The following is a 21,229-nucleotide window of genomic DNA, read 5'->3' as shown; positions in this document are numbered from 1 at the left end:
TGTAATTCATTTAATAGCTCCCAACTTGATGAGCATTTAGGCTGTTTACTATTTTTCCTTTGCAAACTTTTATACTTTAACAATTTGATGGGTGTAAATCATACCCCATTTTAATTCTTGAACAATCCTCACCGCAAGTGAGGTTGATCGTTTTCACTCATGAATGCTTTCAGGCACACTATTTGCATACTTGGCCCATTTTCTCTTGGTTGGTTAATAGAAGAATTTATAAGCTCGGACGAGTGTGATTACTGCTGTGCTTGGACTTGACCTTGTCAACCTTGCTGTGTGTTTATTGGCTGTGTTTCCTTCTTTCTTTGCTCTTTTCCTTCCTCTTTCTTTCCTGACGCTGTCTTATGTGAATGGATTAAATTATTTTTATTTACCTCATTTCCTTCTATTTCTAACATTCTGGCTAAATTTTAGCCTGTGCATTTAAACTTTTTTCCCATCGTTTGAGGTTGATCAGTGTGTTTTGTTCCTCTGAAGATGACAGAAAGCTTAGCATGTTTCCATTTCACTCCTCCTCAGCATCTCCTGTGTTGAGATCATTTGAGATTTTAATTCCAAACTATTCCTTTATATTACACATCTATAATTATTCAGACTTAACTGTAAATGTCCTGTATCTAAAACATCCTCCTTCGTTTCTATCCATTAACTGTTTATTGTAGTTACAGTTGATTTTACAATTTGTCCTGGAGGATATTATGCTTAGTAAAATGTCAGACAGAGAAAGACAAATACTGTATGTTTTTACTTATATGTGGAATCTAAAAAATAAAACAACAAAGGAGTATAAAAACACAGAAATAGACTCAAATACAGAGAACAAACTGGTGGCTACCAATGGAGAGAGGGTAGAGGAGGGACAAGATAGGTGAAGGGGATTAAGAGGTACAAACTACTAGGTATAAAATAAATAAGACACAAGGACATAATGTACAGCACAGGGAATATAGCCAATACTTTATAATAACTTTACATGGAGTAAGAGCTATAAAAATATCAATCACTATGCTGTATACCTGAAACTAATATAATATTATAAGTCAACTATACTTCAGTTAAAATAATTAATTAAATGTTTTCCTTAGGCATTTTTTTGTTTCAGTGGAATGTAACTGTCTGGAAACTTTTTTTAAAAGAAAGTTTTTGTAAACAGTACATTTCTTTTGCTCTTGCACTTGAATGCTAGCTTGACTGGGCATGAAATTCCTGGTCAAAGTAATGCCATCTCTGAATTTTGAGGATATTGTTTCATTGTCTAGCACTCAGTGTTGTCAATGGGAACTCTGATGCCAATCTGATTCTTTTGGCTTTGTGGGCAATATTTTTTTCAAAACATTTTGTGATTTGGTAATAATATTTGTGAAATTTTACAAAAGTGAGCTTAGGATACCTATTTGCTAATCCCTTTGGAAACTGAGTCTACTCATTATGGAATCTTTCAATATTCAGTCTTATTTATCTTTAGCTCTGCTACTTATCAGTTTATCTCATTCAGCATTTTCATTCTCTCTAGTGTCTTTAGAACTATTTTAAGTAGGTGTTGGCCTCCGGACACAGTCTCAGTATGTGTTTATTTCTATTTAATAATTTTCATCTCTTTGTTGTTTAGTGATTATTCTGGGAGAATTCTCTGACTGTCTCCACATATTATTCTCCCAACCCTCCCTAACTTTATTTATTTAAAAAAGTTATTTATTTTATTTATTTATTTTTGGCTGCGCTGGGTCTTCGTTGCTGTGTGTGGGCTTTCTCTAGTTGCGGCGACCGGGGGCTACTCTTCGCTGCGGTGCACGGGCTTCTCATTGTGGTGGCTCCTCTTGTTGTGGAGCATGGGGTCTAGGCGTGTGGGCTTCAGTAGTTGTAGCACGCAGGCTCAGTACTTGTGGCTCATGGGCTCTAGAGCACAGGCTCAGTAGTTGTGGCGCATGGGCTTAGTTGCTCCGTGGCATGTGGGATCTTCCCAGACCAGGAATCGAACCCGTGTTCCCTGCATTGGCAGGCAGATTCTTAACCACTGCACCACCAGGGAAGCCCCCTCCCTAACTTTATTGTGTACATTCTGCTGTTCACTCCATACACTTCAGTATATTTAAAATTTTGAGAATTATTTATTTATTCCAAGACAAGCAGTTGTGTTTTCTAAATGGCTGATACAGCTTTTTTTTTATTTCTATGAGATTCTGTAAGGCTTATTTAAATTTTTTTTCAGTTTGCACTATTAACTCTCTTTTCCCAAGTGTTAGTTCTTTTCTTGATTTAGTTTGGTGTTTCTCTTTCCAGGCGTTGGTTGAACTTAAATATCTAGTGATTCTTCCTTGTCTGCTGTCAGGACATACATATTCATGCATGTTAATTCTTATTTAAGATTTTAATTTTGGATGATTGTTGGGGAGGAAGACAAGTGTGCCAGTAGCTTATCTTCTGGGTAAAGCATTTCCCTCTTCCTTCTAGATGCCACTAACTCCCTATTGTTCCTCCCTTCCCTGAGTACCCAGACTCATTGCTTTGCCTGGGGGTATATGCTGTATTGCAACCTACTAGGGCAAGCTGTGGAAGGATAAAAGCCAGGATGCCCGGGTATTCTGTATGAATATTCTCAAATAATGGCTCTGATGATGACTTTGGAGCTCTTTTCCACTCCCTGTCTCTGTTTCCTCAAGAGTGAAGCATTCCCAGCATCACCTCCACTTTGGCAGACATGTTCTTTTGGAAATTTTGGTTGCTTTTTTCCTAGAAGCTCAATCTCATCTTCTTTCAATATTTCATGAATACTTAAAAATTTCTTACCCCAAAGTGGCATGCCTTCTTATTTCCCTCATTGTCATAGATGAATAGATCTCTCTAGCTCTCTAATTCTGTTCTTATCTCTGTCTCTCTCCTCATATCCATAACATCTACACCCATAACCATTTCCATAAATAAATCCCTATTATTATGCATAGTTCCATGTCTTTTGGGCCATATCTTGGGGTTTGGGGTAGACAAGATGTAGGTACCTAAGTTTATTCCTGACGTCTTGTTTTAATCTCCTAAAGTGGTCTTTAAATTGACCTTTATTCTGTGACCTTTATTCTTTGTTTATTTCTATAAAAAGGAAGGTGTAACATTATAACTTAGGTTAGTGAAATCCTTTCTGTCAACACCTAAGATAGTAGAGCCGAATAGCATCATTTCTAATGATTTAACTAATGTAGGTATGGAGCTCAAAGATCCTAAAGGAAGAGAATGTTAACATGTTACTTACACTGTCTTTCCTAAATATTGGATATCTCCAAACAAGGTTGTAGCAAGTACAGGATCAAAGGCAATTAAAGACTGGATTTTCTGAAAACTGCCTGAAGTGTCTATGTTCTGGGTTGTTGATTAAACAAAGATTGATATGCTTGAGATACCATATGGGCAGGCCAGAGTTGACATTCCATTATACAAATTTAAAGCATATCTTATCCTTGTCCCGATGGAAGGCTGTCCTCTATCTGTAGGAAGGTTCACCCAAAACTTCTTTTTTTCTTAAACAATGAGCTTAGACTGATTTATGGTAGAAAGCAGACAACTATTCATGCGAAAACCGCATTTCTTGGTCATAAAGTATAGAAGACATAACAGGTCCCTTCCCTACCACTGTAATGTAGTAATCTCAACACGATTCCTAACACTGCTTCTAAAGGATGGGTAAAGAATGTTGTAAAGTGTTTAAATCACAAAAGAATCATTATGAACTGGACTATAAATTACTTTTATTTTCGTAATCTTACTGCTTATATAAAAGGTCAAGCACAAATATTTTTAGACCCGTGTCACAATGAAGTGATCACTTTCAACGTAGTCTAGATGTTGATGTCAAGAAAGGAAAAAAGGCCAAAACAGTAATTCTAACTCTTGATTAGAGGCATAAGTGAAATTGTCCCTTACTTATGTCATAGGTTGATCTTTACCCTTATTTGATTCTGCTATGGAAGAGACCACTGAAAGTTGCTTTCTTCACTGAATCATTCAGAGATTTTGGGAAGCAATAATCCAATTCAGATTTTCTATGGAAGAAACTCTACTATATTTATTCTTGACCCTGGCTCTTACCTATTTTATAAAACTGTTAGCTCATGAATGCCTGGTGTTGACAAATTAGTTCTAACATCTAAAGGAGTCAGAGACTGAAAGCTAGACCAGAATAAAAATATATATGAGTTTGTATAGGTGACAGGTATCTTAGAAACTGACCTACTGAGTTTAGTGTGGGCTAGTCCGCCCTGATTTCTTTCAAGTTTGTTTTGCCAGGAGATTGGTTGGGAAAGGATTTAAAATTAGGACAAAATGAGGTATCTTGAAAACAGATACTCTTAGAGGTGAGAATAGTAGGGTGCCACTCTCCTTTGTTCTGTTATATTCTCAGCAGAGGGTCTTGCGGTGTAGGCGGGGATTCTTTGTTTCTGTCATTCGGAAACGTTCAAAACGTCCTTATGATCATAAAAAATGCAGTAACTTGCCTTTCTAGAACTATTTTGTATTTAATCTATTTCGGGAATATGTAGCTACATCTAGGTAAGCCAGACTCCAAAATGGATTTTTACTTTACATCCATTTTGCCTGTTTATATCAATGAAACTAAACACTTAAGCGCTATATATCTCCTTCACATGTTACTGAATATAAGCATTTCAAAACATAATTTTGGACTAGACTGTATCTTACATTCTCTCTAAGCCCAGAGATATAAGAACACACACACACACACACACACGCACAAATGCATGCACACATGCACATACGCACTCACAGATACACACTTGGTAGTTTTGTTTTAGCTTCATCGTAGAAAAATAGCTGTGTATGCAAAGACATGCGCCCAGTTAGCATGCCATTAAGACAGGCAAATAGAAATAGAAATGGGCAATGGAAATTAAATAACACGAATAACTTCTTGGAAGTTGTTTTTCCTTGCAATTAGCAGCACACACCTCATGACTTCTTGAGGGGTCATGGTAGGCCTGAAGAGTAAATATTCCTTGGCAGTCGCTTTATATTTTCCCTCAGATGAGTTGTTTTTAATGGTAAAAGCAGTAGGGTGCAGCCGATATATAGAAAAAGTGACAGGTGCCAGTTTTGTTATTAAATCCCAGCCTCGGAGCCTCTGAATTTCAAATGAGGCCTCTTATTGGCTGCGTGTGTGAGGGGTCAGGGATGGGAAAGCGTGACCGGAGCAGAATGGGTTTCACTTCACTGAGCCACTCCAAAGTCTTCATTAAACATGGACATAACATTTGCACTTGTTTTGTTTGTTCTAGACAGTTTGGATAATTACCCTCTGAAATGGTGTGCACCCATGTAGATTTGTGTATTTATCAAGGGGAGGGGCTATTGGGGCATGGGGAGAGGAGGACGAAGGTTCATTGCACTATTTATTTTAATCCTTCAGTGATGATTGTATTTCTCAACCTCCATACTGAACCTTATCAGTTGCCCCTTAAAACTGCTAGTTCAGGTCATTCAATTGAAATTGTATTTTATTCTAAGGGTAGCTTTTCGCAGTTCTCATTTCTTTTTCTCCTCCCCCTCCTGGAGGGTCTGAGGACCCCCATTGACTTGGGAAAGAACTCTGCCCTCTACCAGAAAAGACTAAAGGAGAGAACTCAACCTTAAAAAGAAAAGACAACCAGCCTATGAACTGCCTCCCCTCAAAATAAAAGAGGTCAGACAGAGATAGGAGGCAAGGAGCAGGGTCCTTTGTCATTACCTTGTCATTCTCCTTAGAATAGTGTATTGAGAAGGTCAGCAATTCCGAGAAAGCCATTGTTTAGTGGTCTGTACACAGGATTCATGATCAAGCACATCTAGGCAATAAGTCTTAGCCTTTCTTCATGAATTTTGCAGGGAATTTAGTTTTTTGTTAGTTGTTGGTTAACTGTATCTTTCACTTGATTAGCAGGCCATTTGCTCCCTCCTTACCTGAAAAAGTAGATAATCTCAATATTTCTTTGTAGTGAGGGGAGAAAACTGAGGCAGCCAGTCCTTTAATGCCACCTAACAAAAACCCTAGTCACCATAACTGAGGATGGGAGACATTATTTCTGCAGACAACTATGGCATAAGAGAACGCCCAATCATAGCATCTTACTTTTAGCTCTCTCAGGTACATCATCAGAGGTAGGTATAGGTAACATTATTAAGAGCTTATTATGTGGAAGACACCATCCTGAGTGTTTGACACCTATTTATTTCTCATAACAACCTCATGAGGAAAGTATTATTATTGTTATTATTATTGTAATTATTTTTAAAATGATGATTCCTTTTTTTTTTTTTTGACCACACCTCACAGCATGCGGGATCTTAGTTCCGTCAACAGAGATAGATCCCGTGCAGTGGATGTGCAGATTCTTAACCACTGGACCTCCAGGGAAGTCCTGATGATTCTAAGGCGTTGAGAAATTGAGTAACTTGCCTAAGCCAGAAAGGTACTAATAAGTACCTGAGCTGGGATTTGAGCTCACATAGCATTTGGCCCCAGAGTGTGTGATCTTAACCACCATGCCTCTCATGAAAGGGAGGTAGAGCAGGCATTAGATACAGTGAGAGACCAAGAACTTAGAGACACTCTTTATAGTCCAAAGTATTAGAGCTGGATGAAGAGCCAAGTGTCCCTACATCTTTGTCTAGATTTCCCCTACTGACACCATCTAAGGACTGTATATCTCTAGAAATGGCACCTGAAGAGCCAGTCCTCCTAGGTAACGGGGTACAGAGAAAAAAATCTCTTTCGTGGAGTTGCCATCCTTGGGATGTGAAGGGTGGAAGGCACCAGAGCCTATGTGTACCTCATGCTCTACTAGATGCTGTGTGCAATTAAACCAAAAAACAGTTTTGAACTTAGGAATCTCACAGTCTAGTAGGAAGCCAAGACATGGAACTAATGGGACCCAAAAGTTAATAGAGTTTTCCTTATTTCAGGATGTGCCTACCCGATGATTGAAAAAAAAAAGATCAACCAACTGATTATTTTTTCTGACAATTTGTTGCCACTTTTCATCCTTAAAAAAGGAATGAACGAACCTCACTGTTGAAGATTTCAGAGTGAAGGGGAGTCCATGTGGATCAACAGTACTTTCTGAGGACATGCTTTCAGCTCAGCCGTGACAGACACTTTCAGATACAGGCTTTTGGAGGCAGAGTAGTTAGCAGGCAGTGAGCACGCACGGTCCATCCGAGTGTGGATTGAGCCTGTGCCCTCAGCGTCCAGTTGCATGAGAGTATTGTTCAAAGGAGGTGACAGACTCCATCCACAAATAAATATGGGCACAAACAGTCGTCAAAAAAAATACCGTATAGGAAAGTTTCATAGACATTAGAAGAGAGAGACAAAGCTAGTATTTACAAGGACCTTATACTTGCATTGGAAATAATATGATGTAAACTTATTTTTAAAAACCTAGAGAAAAGGGGCTTCCCTGGTGGCGCAGTGGTTGAGAGTCCGCCTGCCGATGCAGGGGACACGGGTTCGTGCCCCGGGTCCGGGAAGATCCCACATGCCGTGGAGCGGCTGGGCCCGTGAGCCATGGCCGCTGAGCCTGCGCATCCGGAGCCCGTGCTCCGCAATGGGAGAGGCCACAACAGTGAGAGACCCGCGTACCGCAAAAGAAAAAAAAAACCTAGAGAAAAATATAAGACCATACACCCAGGTACCATGGGTGCATACTTGTGTAGGAGTGAAACTAATAAGGGGAAAAGCTAAATCGTTTTAATGTTAGTTTATGTCAGCATTTGTATTGTCTTAAGATTTTTTTAAAGCCTATTTAGAGTGAGAGTGATGAACGTATAATTTGTTAGTTTATGGCTTCAGATGTGATCTTCTTCTCTACAATAAGCTTGCCTGATGTGCTCAGTTTTAGGTGTGTTAGGTAGGAATGGGCATATTTACTTGCACAGTGTGTGCTGGAAACCCCAGCTGGTCTGCCCACCTTTCTTCTGGGGCCTTGATTTTCCAAGTATGTTGAAAACTTGGGGCCATTTGCTGCCTGGTGCTTCCTACAATGCCATAGGGTATGTGAGACCAGGAACTGTGGCCGGCCTTTAGCAGCATGGGGGAGCCTTGCTGTTCAGGGAGTCTTGGATGTTTAGCGCCTGCAGGAAAATACAGGTAGTGGTGAGGCTACCCAGGTTACTTTTACATACAACTGTGTATGCAAAAAACTATATACTGCTGAAAAAGAGGTTACGTACCTGATTTCAGTACAAGGAAATGTTTTGGGTTTTAGCACTACAAGAACCTTGGAAAACATTGGATTCAAATCTTTTCCAGGACAGAGATTGCTTCCGACAACACTTGAAACCCTTATCTGCTTAAACTTGCAGTAATGAGGAATTTACCAACTTTCGAGGCACCGTATTCCTTAAGTTGAAGCATGCCTTTCGGCATCTTTCCCTGGCTCTTCTTTATAAAGCTGCACAAAATAAATTGTTCTTTCTAAATCTTCAATAAACCAAAGTAAACTCAGACCACTGACCAGACCTCATATGGGCAATCTTTCATCTTCTGAGTTACTCTGCTTTCTGTTTCATTTGCACATCTTAAAATGTGCAACTCAAAATTAAGCACCACAGGTGTCCTCAGACAAGAGCTCAGGTGGTAAGACGTGTCTCCATTGAGCAGGACACCATGTCTTTTCTAATAAAACCCAAGATGATGTTAACTTGTTAGAAGCTCTGTATCCCCTTGACTGGTGGTTGTCAACTGGGTGATTTTGCCCGCAGGGGACATTTGGCATTGTCTGGAGCTTGGTTGTCATACCTGGTAGGGTACTAGAAGCATCTAGTGTAGTGGGTAAAGACCTGGAAAGCTGCTAAAAATCCTCCAAAGCACACCCACAACAAAGAATGACCTGGGCCTGAAGGTCAATAGATCTGTGGTTGAGAAATCCCCATCTTGATTACAGACATCCTGAAGACAAGCTTCACCTGAACACCAAAGCTAGAACTGAAAGGAATAAGGGAGTCAGAAATGCACTTAGTTTACAGTAAGGAGGAAGTCTAAGTGTGCAGAAGGGTGTGAGCCTCGGGCTGATACCCCTCCTGCAGCATTAGCCAGAAAGCAAGCTTTGGACATTATTAGGAGGAAGAGACGGACAGAAAGCTCAGTGTATCACAAGGGCATCAGATTGGTACGGCAAGTCTCCCCAGAAGGCAAGCCAGAATGTAAAACTGCCTCTGCACCAGAAAGGAAGCAATAGTAATCATGTTTGCAAATTAAACGCTTAGCAGAAAACAAAGGTCTTGGTATAATTAGCAGTTTAAACATTCTCTGGTGGGAGAATCATCCTTGGGAAGTGATTCAAATCTAAAGTCTCTGGGACTGAGGAGAGTGAGGTGACATCAGAAGAGGTCACCTTTGTTATGAATCATTTAGTAAGCAGTAAGAGAGTTAAACACAGGAAATTTATTGATTTTCTTTAATAATTCAGAAAATGCAATTTAAAATGACATAACCCTGACAAAAATGAAAATAATACCCATTTTGCCTAGAATGTGGATAAATAGGCATTTCCATAGTGGTTATGGGAGTAGAAATGGATATACTTTTCTAAAATATAAGTTAGAAAATCTGGAAGGAAAGCCCTAAAAATGCACAACCCGATGACTTGTCTCTCGGAGATTGTCATAAAGGATAATTACATTTAAGGAAAAATATTTAACAATAAGAAATGCTTATTTCTATACTGTTTTAGGGACCAGACTAAATATTTTTAAATGGGGATAGGTTAAATAAATCATGACGTATCACAGAATAGAATATTATGCCATCATTAAAATTATATGAGAATATATTTATTGACATGAAAATATGGCATGCCCACAAAATTGTATTAAATGAAAAAAGAAAATGCACATATTTTTGTATGTAGACATTAAGTGGGCATTGCAGGGAAAGACCTGGATTAAAAATTTTTGTCTGCATGTTTGTACTTTCTCATTTTTGATACTAAGTAGTGCTTTTTTAAAACAAAAAATAGAAGTAATTTTTAAATATAAGAGTAATCTTAGAAAAAAGAAAGCCCATAAAACAGTCAAAAGAAATTTATACCACTGTAATAAGTAATTAGCAAGAGGTATGTATAATAGACTGATGAAAAAAGCATTTTAAAAGTCTGAGGAAACAGTAAAATTAGGCCAGGTAATAATAATGAATGTCTTTGATTGCCCAGACTTAGGCAGGATATTATAAGAGATGAGATTTTCACAAAGAACAAAGGATTGTTTCCTAGAACAGGCAGTTCACAAGCAAAAGAAATGCACTCCTTCGACTGTTGCATTGAACAGCTGATTCAGAAAATAATGGTAAACGAGTCCGAAACCAATTAGAAAGAATCTTTACTGAAAGGGAAGGAGCAAATCTGATCATTGTTAGGACTTCTAAGTATTTAAATAGTATTGAGACGAGGATTTAAAACAGGGATTAAAAAAACGAACAGCAATATAGGACCCACTGAGGGGTCCTCTGTCTAGAATCCTACAGTGAATTGCATAGTCATCTCTGGATTTGTGAGCTCCCCTCATTATCCAAGTGGTTAACTACGGGGTTCAGACCGACCAGATAAAGCGTTTATGGATCAGTGCGTACAGGCCAGGCATGGCAAAGAGGGTGTTAAGTCTGTCTAAGGCGTAAATTGATGATCCTATGCTATTGGTTACAACTAGGTCTTACTGCACACGTCTTTCTATAGCAAAGAGGGCCATCCAAAGGTTGGCAGCCAAAAGGAACAGTTCAAACAAAATGTGAAACATCCTCTTCCCTTTGCCTAACTGTATAAGGAGGTCTCTGCATCTGGTACTCCCTGTGCGGTCCAGGTGTCAGAGCCTCCAGAGAGGCCTGTTGAAGTTAGAGAAAATCCAAAGAAAGGCTGCAAAGTAGACTTTGCAAGGAGTAAGCAGTAAGGAGAGGTAGGGAAGGAGAAAAAAGGAGGCAAATTGGATGTAATGAATGTTAGTTTTCCTTCCAGGTAACAGAAACTGTGCTGGGCCTTTGCACAAGATACCTTATTTATTCCTCAAAGTTCACTTAACTGGCAAGACAAACTTGATATACCAATCCCATTTTTATTATTCTCAATTCATTTCGAGAACATGGTGTATCTCAGCTCCTCACTTTCTGACTGTGTGACTTCAGGGAGTGATTTAACTTCCCTGTGTCTAGTTTGTATGATAAGTCTGAAAACCAGCATTCAGGAAGTGGTTGAACTCTGTGGTCTTGTTCACTCAAGTCTGGGTGCTCTAGAATGAGGTGCTCTTGAAGTTTGAGTTTTGGCCAAGCTGTTCTCCCTCCCTTCGCTTCACGTGGCTGGTAATGAGCTTAGGATGGCCTTCAGGTGGATGTGACATGCATGAGGCTGCTACCTACAGCTGGCCTGACTTAGTCATATCCCTGTGTTTCTACATGTGAGACAATCTGCTAGACTCATGGAAAAAAAAAGCATTCCTCCCTTTGAGCCCCAAGCTGACACAAAGGCAAAGACTGAGCTAAATTGCTCCCATCAGCATTTGTTTTTAAATTAAAGGAACGAGGATTTGAAGGGAGTGGCTAACCCAGAGACCCCTTGGCTGAGGGCACTTAGAGGCTTATCTTTGCAGGCTCAAAAATGTAATTTTATTAAGGGAAAATAGCAGCCTAATGTCTCCAAATGTTTTAATTATTTATCCACCGCTGTTTCAACTTGTCCTCTGATGTTGGCTGTGAGTCAGATGCAGATTTAAGCAGTGTTTTAGCAATTATTACACCAGCATTAACTTTTCTTCTGTATTAGAAATCAAATCAAAGGACTTTTTCCCCTTGTTTTTAATTCATTTTTTTACAACAGGGATGAAAATATTAACATCTCAGGAGGGAAAATAAAATCGTAAAATAGTTCAGAAGGTCATAAGCATCCCTGTCAACAGAGTTCCAAGAAAAAAAACCAACAACCCAACGACAACATATATTTGCACCTCCAAAACATAAGCTTCCTGGACCAAACGTATTTTGGAAAGAAGTAAAAGCCTCAACAGCCAAAGGGCGTGAGTCCCTGCCTCCAAGACCGACCCTACCTGAGTTACTAAAGCTACTCTGTGTCTTAGTTTTCTTATGAGAAATAAGGTATGTGAAAATCCTGCTGCACCTTACGTCATCTATTTAATTTGATTTAAATGACTATGTTTTGAGGCATCAAGGTATGGTTGGCACTTTGATGGAGCTGCACTAATCTATAATAATGTTTTAAAGTACCAGACAAAATTACCTGCTGAATAGGAGCAAATTAAATCTTTTGCCTTCCTGAGTGTGAAGTATTAAATAGGGACGCATCCTCTTCTGTCTTTAATTCCATACCTTGCTTGAGAAAGCAAAGAGAGGAAAAGTGGCTGTATTACTCCATATGTGGAACAGGAAGCTCTAGCTTTTTGATGAGAGTATTGTAGATTCTGAAGGTTGGAAGAGGCATTAGAGGCGAGGCAGTGCACCCATGAGGTCCTCTGTTTAAATAAAGTGAAACTGACCACAGTTCTAGGGAGGAGGGTCAATTGGCCTACCCTGCATCTTTTACAACTTTCAGATCAAATAGCCTTCAAAAGCTGTTTTTAAAAGAGCCCTTATTTAAATGATCGTCTACTGTTGCATAAGTTGTAGCCTTTTAACCATAAACTCATTTATAAGCTCAATTAGGTCAATGGTGACAAAAACCATGGGGAAAAGATTTATTGTACTTTAAATTTCAGTTAATCTAGATGTAGAGAAATATACTAAGAAATAAGTAATTCAAGATAGAAAGTGATGAAAGACACTCACCATGGTGCTAAATCAATAAAATGTATATTAAATGCCTGCTGGGTCAAGGCATGGTATAGTCAGCCCTCTGTATTGATTGGTTCCACATCCTGGGATTCATTTGGAAAAAAAAAATTGAAAAAAATTTCTAGAAAGTTCCAAAAAGCAAAACTTGAATTTGCAGTGCACTGACAACTATTTACATAGCATTTACATTGTATTAGGTATTATAGGTAATCTAGAGATTTTAAGTATATGGGAAGATGTGCCTAGGTTATAAGCAAATACTATGTCATTGCCTATGAGACTTGAGCATCGGCAGATCTTGGTATCTGCAGGTGTCCTGGAGCCAATCCCCCATGGATGCCAAGGGATGACTGTAGTGGTGCTTCAGAGAAACAGACAAAGTACAATGTATGCTTTGACTCCAGGAAGACTACCCCAGTCATCTTTCAGTGTTTTCAGAGACCAAGGCCTTTTTTGCAGAATATGGAGGAGTCACCACTGGGGCCAAGGGAAGTTCAAGAAAGCACTGCAAGACCAGGACCCCTGTTAACTGCTTCCCTCCAAGCATCTTTTGGGGGAGAGAGCTTCCTCTCACTATTTCATTTGAAAAAGATTCTACTACTTTAAATTAAACTTTGAAGATTAGCTAATGCCTTTACTTATATATAAGCAAATAGTATTACCCTATATACACATTTTTTGTATTTCCTCTCATTGTTCCCCTTTTCTGTAAGGTCATCATAAATTCCTCAGAAGGAAAAAGTTTTGTTTGCTTAACAGAATTTTAAAAAGCCACAGGTTATGGCCATCGTTTTCCCTGTGGGTTGCTTGATGAAGAAATCATATATGTCTCTGTTACTGCCTCTATTTTTGGATTTATTTTGCATTGCAAGTCCAATAAATTTTAAGTTCTCTTTGCTAATTAAAATTAGATTTTTTTCAACTGAAAAGAATTTACTAAATCCCCAATATAGATTCAGAATAGAAGTTCATACCAAGAGCAGGTAAGGGAAGGTGTAGATATAAAATAAGTTTAAAACATGGCTCTGCCCGTGAGGATGTTATAGTCTTGCTAGGCAGACAAGAGGAAAACCCAAAAAGTCACAATAATTAGGAGGAAGTTTCTTTATGGAAAAATTTCCTTTCTCCGGCTAACCTTCATGAGGTGAAGAGCATCAAATAGAAAGAGCAGAGGGCTTCCCTGGTGGCGCAGTGGTTGAGGGTCCGCCTGCCGATGCAGGGGACATGGGTTCGTGCCCCGGTCCGGGAGGATCCCACATGCCGTGGAGCGGCTGGGCCCGTGGGCCATGGCTGCTGAGCCTGTGTGTCCGGAGCCTGTGCTCCGCGGCGGGAGAGGCCACAACAGTGAGAGGCCTGCGTACCGCAAAAAAAAAAAAAAAAAAATAGAAAGAGCAGACTGGGTAAGCGATGGGAGGAAGGGGTCATGTGAAAGAGAAATAAAAATGCCAGCTCTTAAGAGTTTTTCCAACATCACAAAATATTAACTAAGGAGAAAAACTAGTACCTTTGGAAGACGTTGCTGCCAAGGGGCTTGGCATTTCCATAATGGTGAGGAAGGAGAGACGTCTCTGATTTCCATAGTATTTTGTAATTAAGTTGGTGCTCTTATGGAAAATTAATTGGTTTTCGGATAATGAAATAGAAAGAAATATTCAGACTGTGGCATATTAAAAGAAATTCTCTTTAATAGACGCAATGTCAGCCTGATAACGTGGTTTTGCTCCCCCAGGTGCTCAGATGCAGTTTCAGAGTAGCCCGAGAGAGCCTCAGCGGCTCAACAGTTAAGCAAGCTTCTCCCTTGCAACTAAAGCTAAGCAGATTAATTAAAACTTAAAAGCATTATGATTTAGTTATGAATAACAGTTTGCAGGTGACAGAGCTCCCCGTCTATAATTCACCATAACAAAATGACACTTGGGCTCGCTGCTGCTATAATTAGCTTTTGATATACTATTTCTTGGAAATTTCTCGCCAGCCACAGCCTGTGTGTTTCCAGATGTCCTGCACATACTTAAAAATGGTAAACATTAATTTATAGGGATGACAGCTGTGGGTCAAGTTTGAGGTTGATTGATAATTCCTTATTCAAATGTGTGCCTATGCACCTTCATTTGTCATCTGCTAGTGAAACAGAAAGCCATTCTACCACATTCCTAGTTAATATTTCATTTTTTTCATAAATTATCTGTAAAAGCAAAAGCCATAGAATGTAGATCTTTCTTCACCATATGGCATGACATATTAATGGAGTGGAGGGTTTTAAAAAATTATTTTGCAGCCAGAAGTGTTGTGATTTGTTAGCCCGATACCTTGTATTTGCACAGTGATAAGCACACAGTGGGCACACAATAAATGTGGCCTAGTGACCGCAAGGGAGCTCAAAACGCTTTCTCGAAGACAGGCCGTAATTTCTCCCAGCCGCTGTCCCATTTTATAAATTAAGGAATAGCAGACCTGTGAAGTTTTCCTAAGAGGTGATAAAGTGATTCCTCTCTAGGTCAAGTTCAACTTGAGGGTAAAGAAAATGACCCGTGCTCACAGAAAACGTCTTCTCTCTGAATTATTTATTGGGTTAGATTCAAAATGCACACCTGACCGAACCTTCTTTCTCTTTGACTCCTTGTATGAAGGCAAAAGAGATCCCTGAAACATAAAGAAAAATTCAGTCATTTGGCTAATTGTCTTATCTATAAGGCACCAGGTTGGTTGACTCAACTTTCCACCAAACTGGAAGACTTGTTTTTCGGTTTTGAAATGACAGTTGGTTCAGGATTTTGGTACTTTGGTACATAGTCAGAATGTACTGAATGGCATAGTCAGAATTCAGAATTCAGATTCAGGCATAGTCAGAATGCCTGAATCCCCACTATGAAATTATAGGCTGCAATTACATGACAACAAAAGATCTCATCAGTGCAATAAAGTATGCAATGGAACTAGTTTTAGCGCTGTATATCCAGCTACTTTATTACCATAACCTTATTCATACAAACAAGGGACTAGATACTCTTATTGAGGCACCAGAAACAAATTGAGATTCAGAAAGATACTAGGCTTCCTGGAAACAGGGCAGATTTGTCATCTATGTTTCATAGTCACTGAATAATCATGAACAGATTATTCTACAAAGTATCCCTGTAAACCAGAAAATGTTATTTCAGTTTAAAGTTATTATAAAATATTGCCTATATTTTCCTGTACTGTACAACGTATCCCTGTCGCTTACTTATTTTATAAGTAGCAGTTTGTACCTCTTAATCCCTGACTCCTATCTTGCCCCTCCCCACTTCCCTCTCCTCACAGGTAACCACTAGTTTGTTCTCTATATCTGTGAGTCTGTTTCTGTTTTGTTATATTCATTCCTTTGTTTTATTTTTAGATTCCACATATAAATGATAACATATAGTATTTGTCTTTCTCTGTCTTAGTTATTTCACTAAGCATAATACCCTCTAGGTCTATCCCTGCTGTTGCAAACGGCAGAATTTCATTTTTTTGTGACTAATATTACACTGTATGTACATATTAATTCCATATCTTGGCTATTGTAAGTAATGCTGCTATGAAAATTGAGGTGCATATATCTTTTTGAATTAGTGTTTTCGGCTTTTTTTTGATACATACCCAGGAGTGGATTGCCGGATCATATGGTACTTCTATTTTCAGTCTTTTGAGGATCCTCCATACTGTTTTACATAGTGGCTGCACCAATTTTACATTTCCACCAACAGAGTACTAGGGTTCCCTTTTCTACATTCCTCCCCAACATTTGTTATTTATAGACTCTTTGATGATAGCCATTCTGACAGGAGTGAGATGATATCTCATTGTAGTTTTGATTTACATTTTCCTGATGATTGATGATGTTGAACGTATTTTCATGGACCTGTTGGCCATCTGTATGTCTTCCTTGGAATAATGTCTATTCATACCTTCTGCCCATTTTTAAATTGGAATGTTTGGGTTTTTGCTATTGAGTTGTATGAGTTCTTTATATATTTTGGATATTAGCCTCTTATCAGATATATCATTTGCAATTATTTTCTCCCATTCAGTAGAATATCTTTCCATTTCGTTGATGGTATCCTCTGCTGTGCAGAAGCCTTTTAGTTTGTTTATTTTCGCTTTTGTTGCTTTTGCTTTTGGTGTCAGATTCAAAAAAATCATCTCCAAGTCCGATGCCGAGGAACTAATGCTTATGTTTTCTTCTAGGAGTTTAATGGTTTCAGGTCTCACATTCAAGTCTTTAATCCCTTTTGAGTTAATTTTTGTGTTCAGTGTAAGATAGTGGCCCAGTTTCATTCTTTTGCATCTGGCTGTGCAGTTTTCCCAAGACCATTTATTGAAGAGACTGTTCTTTCCCATTGTATATTCCTGGCTCCCTTGTTGTAAATTAATTGACCATATATGCATTTATTTCTGGGGTCTCTATTCTGGTCCATTGGTCTATGTGTCTATTTTTATGCTGATACCAAGCTACTTTCATACTATAGCTTTGTAATATAGTTTGAAATCAGGGAGTGTGATGCCTCCAGCTTTTTTCTTTCTCAAAATTGCCTTGGCTATATGGGGTATTTTGTGATTACATACAAATTCTAGGATTGTTTGTTTTATTTTTGTGAAAAATACCATTGGAGTTTTGATAGGAATTGCACTGAATCTGTATATTGCTTTGGGGGTATGGACATTTTAAAAATATTAATTCAATATACAGGACTTTTACCTCCTTAGTTAAATTTATTCCTAGGTATTGATATTTTATTCTTTTTGATGTGATTGTAAATGGGATTGATTTCTTAATTTCTCTTTCTGATAGTCTGTTATTACTGTAAAGAAACACAACAGATTTTTATGGATTGGTTTTCATATCAAGCAGCTTTGCTGAATTTGTTTATTATTTCAAAGAATTTTTTGATAGAGTTTTGAGGATTTTCTCTATATAATATCATGTCATCTGCAAATAGTGACAGTTTTACTTCTTCCTTTCCAATTTAGACACATTATATTTCTTTTTCTTACCTAACTGCTCTGGCTAGAACTTCCAATACTGTGTTGAATAAAGGTGGCAAGAGTGGGCATCCTGGGCTTCCCTGGTGGCGCAGTGTATGAGAGTCCGCCTCCCAATTCGGGTACACGGGTTCGTGCCCTGGTCCGGGAGGATCCCGCGTGCCGCGGAGCGGCTGGGCCCGTGAGCCGTGGCCGCTGGGCCTGCGCGTCCGGAGCCTGTGCCCTGCAATGGGAGAGGCCACAACAGTGAGAGGCCCGCGTACCACAAAAAAAAAAAATAAGAGTGGGCATCCTTGTCTTGTTCTTGATCTTAAAGGAAAAGCCTTAAGCTTTTCACCATTGAGTATGATGTTAACTGTGGGTTTGTCATATATGCCTTTATTAAGTTGAGGTACATTCCCTCTCTACCTGCTTTGTTGAGATTTTTTATTGTAAGTGGATTTTTTATTATAAACATTTATCAAATGCTTTTTATGCATATATTGAAATGATCATGTGATTTTTATCCTTCATTTTGTTAATGTGGTGTATCACATTTGTGAATGTTGAACCATGCTTGCATCCCTGGAATAAATTTCACTTGATCATGATATATGATCCTTTTAATGTATTATTGAATTCAGTTTGCTAATATTCTGTTGAGGATTTTTGCATCTATGTTCATCCAGGATATTGACCTGTAATTTTCTTCTTTGCATGTCATCCTTGTCTGGTTTTAGTGTCAAGGTAATACTGACCTCATAAAGTGTGTTTGGAAGAGTCCCCCCTTCTGCTTTATTGGAAGAGTTTTGAGAAAATTTGGTATTAATTCTTCTTTGAATGTTTGATGTAATTCACCAGTGAAGCTGCCTGGCCCTGGACTTTTGTATATTGGGAGGTTTTTGATTACTGATTCAGTCTACTTGCTAGTAATTGAACTGTTCAGATTTTTTAAATTTCATCATGATTCAGTCTTGATTGGTTGCTTGTTCCTAGGAATTTTCCTAATTCTTCTAGGTTGTCCAATTTGTTGGCATATAATTGTTCATGGTGATCTCTTATGATTCTTTGTGTTTCTGTAGTATCAGTTGTAATATCTCCTCTTTCATTCCTAATTTTATTTATTTGAGTTCCCTCTCTTTTTTTTCTTGGTGAGTCTAGCTAAAAGCTTGTCAATTTTGTTTATCTTTTCAGAGAACCAGCTCTTAGTTTTATTGATCTTTCTTATTGTCTTTTTTGTCTCTAGTTAATTTATTTCTGCTCTAATCTTTGCTATTTTCTTCCTTCTGCTAACTTGGGACTTCATTTGGACTTCTTTTTATAGCTCCTGAGGTGTAAAGTTAGGTTATTAATTTGACACTTTTCTTGTTTCCTAGGGTAGGCATTCATTGCTGTGACCTTCCCTTTAGAACTGTTTTTGCTGCATCCCATAAATTTTGGTGTGTTACATTTCCATTTTTGTTTGTATCAAGGTATTTATTGATTTCTCTTTTGATTTCTTCTTTGACCCATTGGTTGTTCAGTAGCATGTCGTTTAATCTCCACATACTTGTGAATTTTCCAGTTTCTTTGTGTAATTAATTGCTAGTTGCATACCATTGTGGTCAAAAAAGAAATTTGATACAATTTCAGTCCTCTTAAATTTATTAAGACTTGTTTTGTGGCCTAACATGTGATCTGTCTTGGAAAATGTTCCATGTGCATGTGGGAAAAATGTGTATTCTGTTGCTTTTGGTTGGAATGCTCTGTATCTGTTAAGTTCATCTGTTCTAGCATGTTGTTTAAGGCTGATGTTTCCTTATTGATTTTCTATCTGGATGATCTATCCATTGATGTAAGTGGTGCATTAAAGTCCTTTGCTATTATTGTACATCTGTCTATTTCTCCTTTTAGGTCTGTCAATATTTGCTTTGTATATTTAGGTACTCCTGTGTTGGGTGTATAAATATTTACAAATGTTATATCCTCTTGTTGGACTGACCCCTTTACCATTATGTAACACCCTTCTTTGACTCTTACTACAGTCTTTGTTTTAAAATTTATTTTGTCTGGTATGAGTATAGCTACTCCAGCTTTCTTCTGGTTTCCATTTGTATGGAATATCTTTTTCACCCCTTCACTTTCAATCTGTGTGTGTCCTTACATCTAAAGTATGTCTCTGTAAGCAGCACATAAATGATTATTGTCTTTTTATCTGTTTAGCCACTCTATGTCTTGACTGGAGAATTTAGTCCATTTACATTTAAAGTAATTATTGATAGGTATGTGCTTATTGCCATATTGTTAAATTTTTCTAGCTGTTTTTGTACTTCTTCTTTGTTCCTTTCTTCTTCTCTTGCTCTCTTCCTTTGTGGTTTGATGACTTTCTTTAGTTATATGCTTAAATTCCTTTCTCTTTATCTTTTGTGTATTTACTATAGGTTTTTACTTTGTGGCTACCATGAGGCTTACATGTTATCCACACACACGCACACACACACGCACACATACACAGAAAGGGAGAGGGAGAGAGAGAGAGAGAGAGAGAGAATGAGAGAGAGAAAAATCTTATCATGTACATGATTCAGATTTCAGAGTTTTCAGTACCTCTATAACCATATTACATTAACAAAACCTCTGGCATTTCACACAAAATGCACTCTGGCAGGTGATTGGATATTGTGGAGAATACTGTCTACTACTCCACACAACATCCCCTTCTTGTGGACTCAAGAAGAATGTTCTCTCCAACAACACTGGGAGAAGTTGAGCTGCTTCTTAGTAGTTGCTGAAATGTTGCCAATATTTTGGAAACTTTGAGTTATGCTTCTTTTGTCTTTGGAGACTAGGGAACTCAGGAACCATTTGCCATCCATACTTATATACAGGAGTTTGTGTACACTTAGTATACTAATTTTATCGCATTTCAATTTACTTGTCTACCCTAAATTTCTCTTTATTTTTGGCATTTTCTCCTATGATACTATGTGCACTTTTTAGAGGCCACAGTTTTTTTTGAAAAACAAAGCAAAAATAGGGTAAAAAAAGATAAAGAACTAAAGGACAGAAGGAGGAAAATTAGGAGAAGAAGAGGGAAGAAAGAAAAAAAAAATCTAAAATGGGTTGAAAAATTGTACAGTTGATTTGGGCCGCATAAATAGCTAAGGGAATGATTTACACACCACCACTGCATTCTTAGCAAATCAAATCTTGGAATGCTTTCTCAATGTTCTTTTCTGCCAAACTTCTTTTTGTTGTTATTTTTTGTTTGTTTGTTTGTTTTTGGAGTTGCTTAACTTCTTGTGAACTTACTCTGGTAAGAGTTCCCGGTGGGTAAGTACCACATCTCATTCATCTTAGCATTTCCCCAGCCTAGCACTTTGTCTAGAACATAATAGAAGCTTAGTAAGTCGGCACTAATTGAAAAACATCATGCAGTAC

The sequence above is a fragment of the Monodon monoceros genome, unplaced genomic scaffold (genome assembly GCF_005190385.1).
Source record: "Monodon monoceros isolate NGI ecotype Baffin Bay Population unplaced genomic scaffold, NGI_Narwhal_1 Super_Scaffold_3, whole genome shotgun sequence".
NCBI lineage: Eukaryota > Metazoa > Chordata > Mammalia > Artiodactyla > Monodontidae > Monodon > Monodon monoceros.
This window is presented reverse-complemented; position numbering follows the sequence as displayed.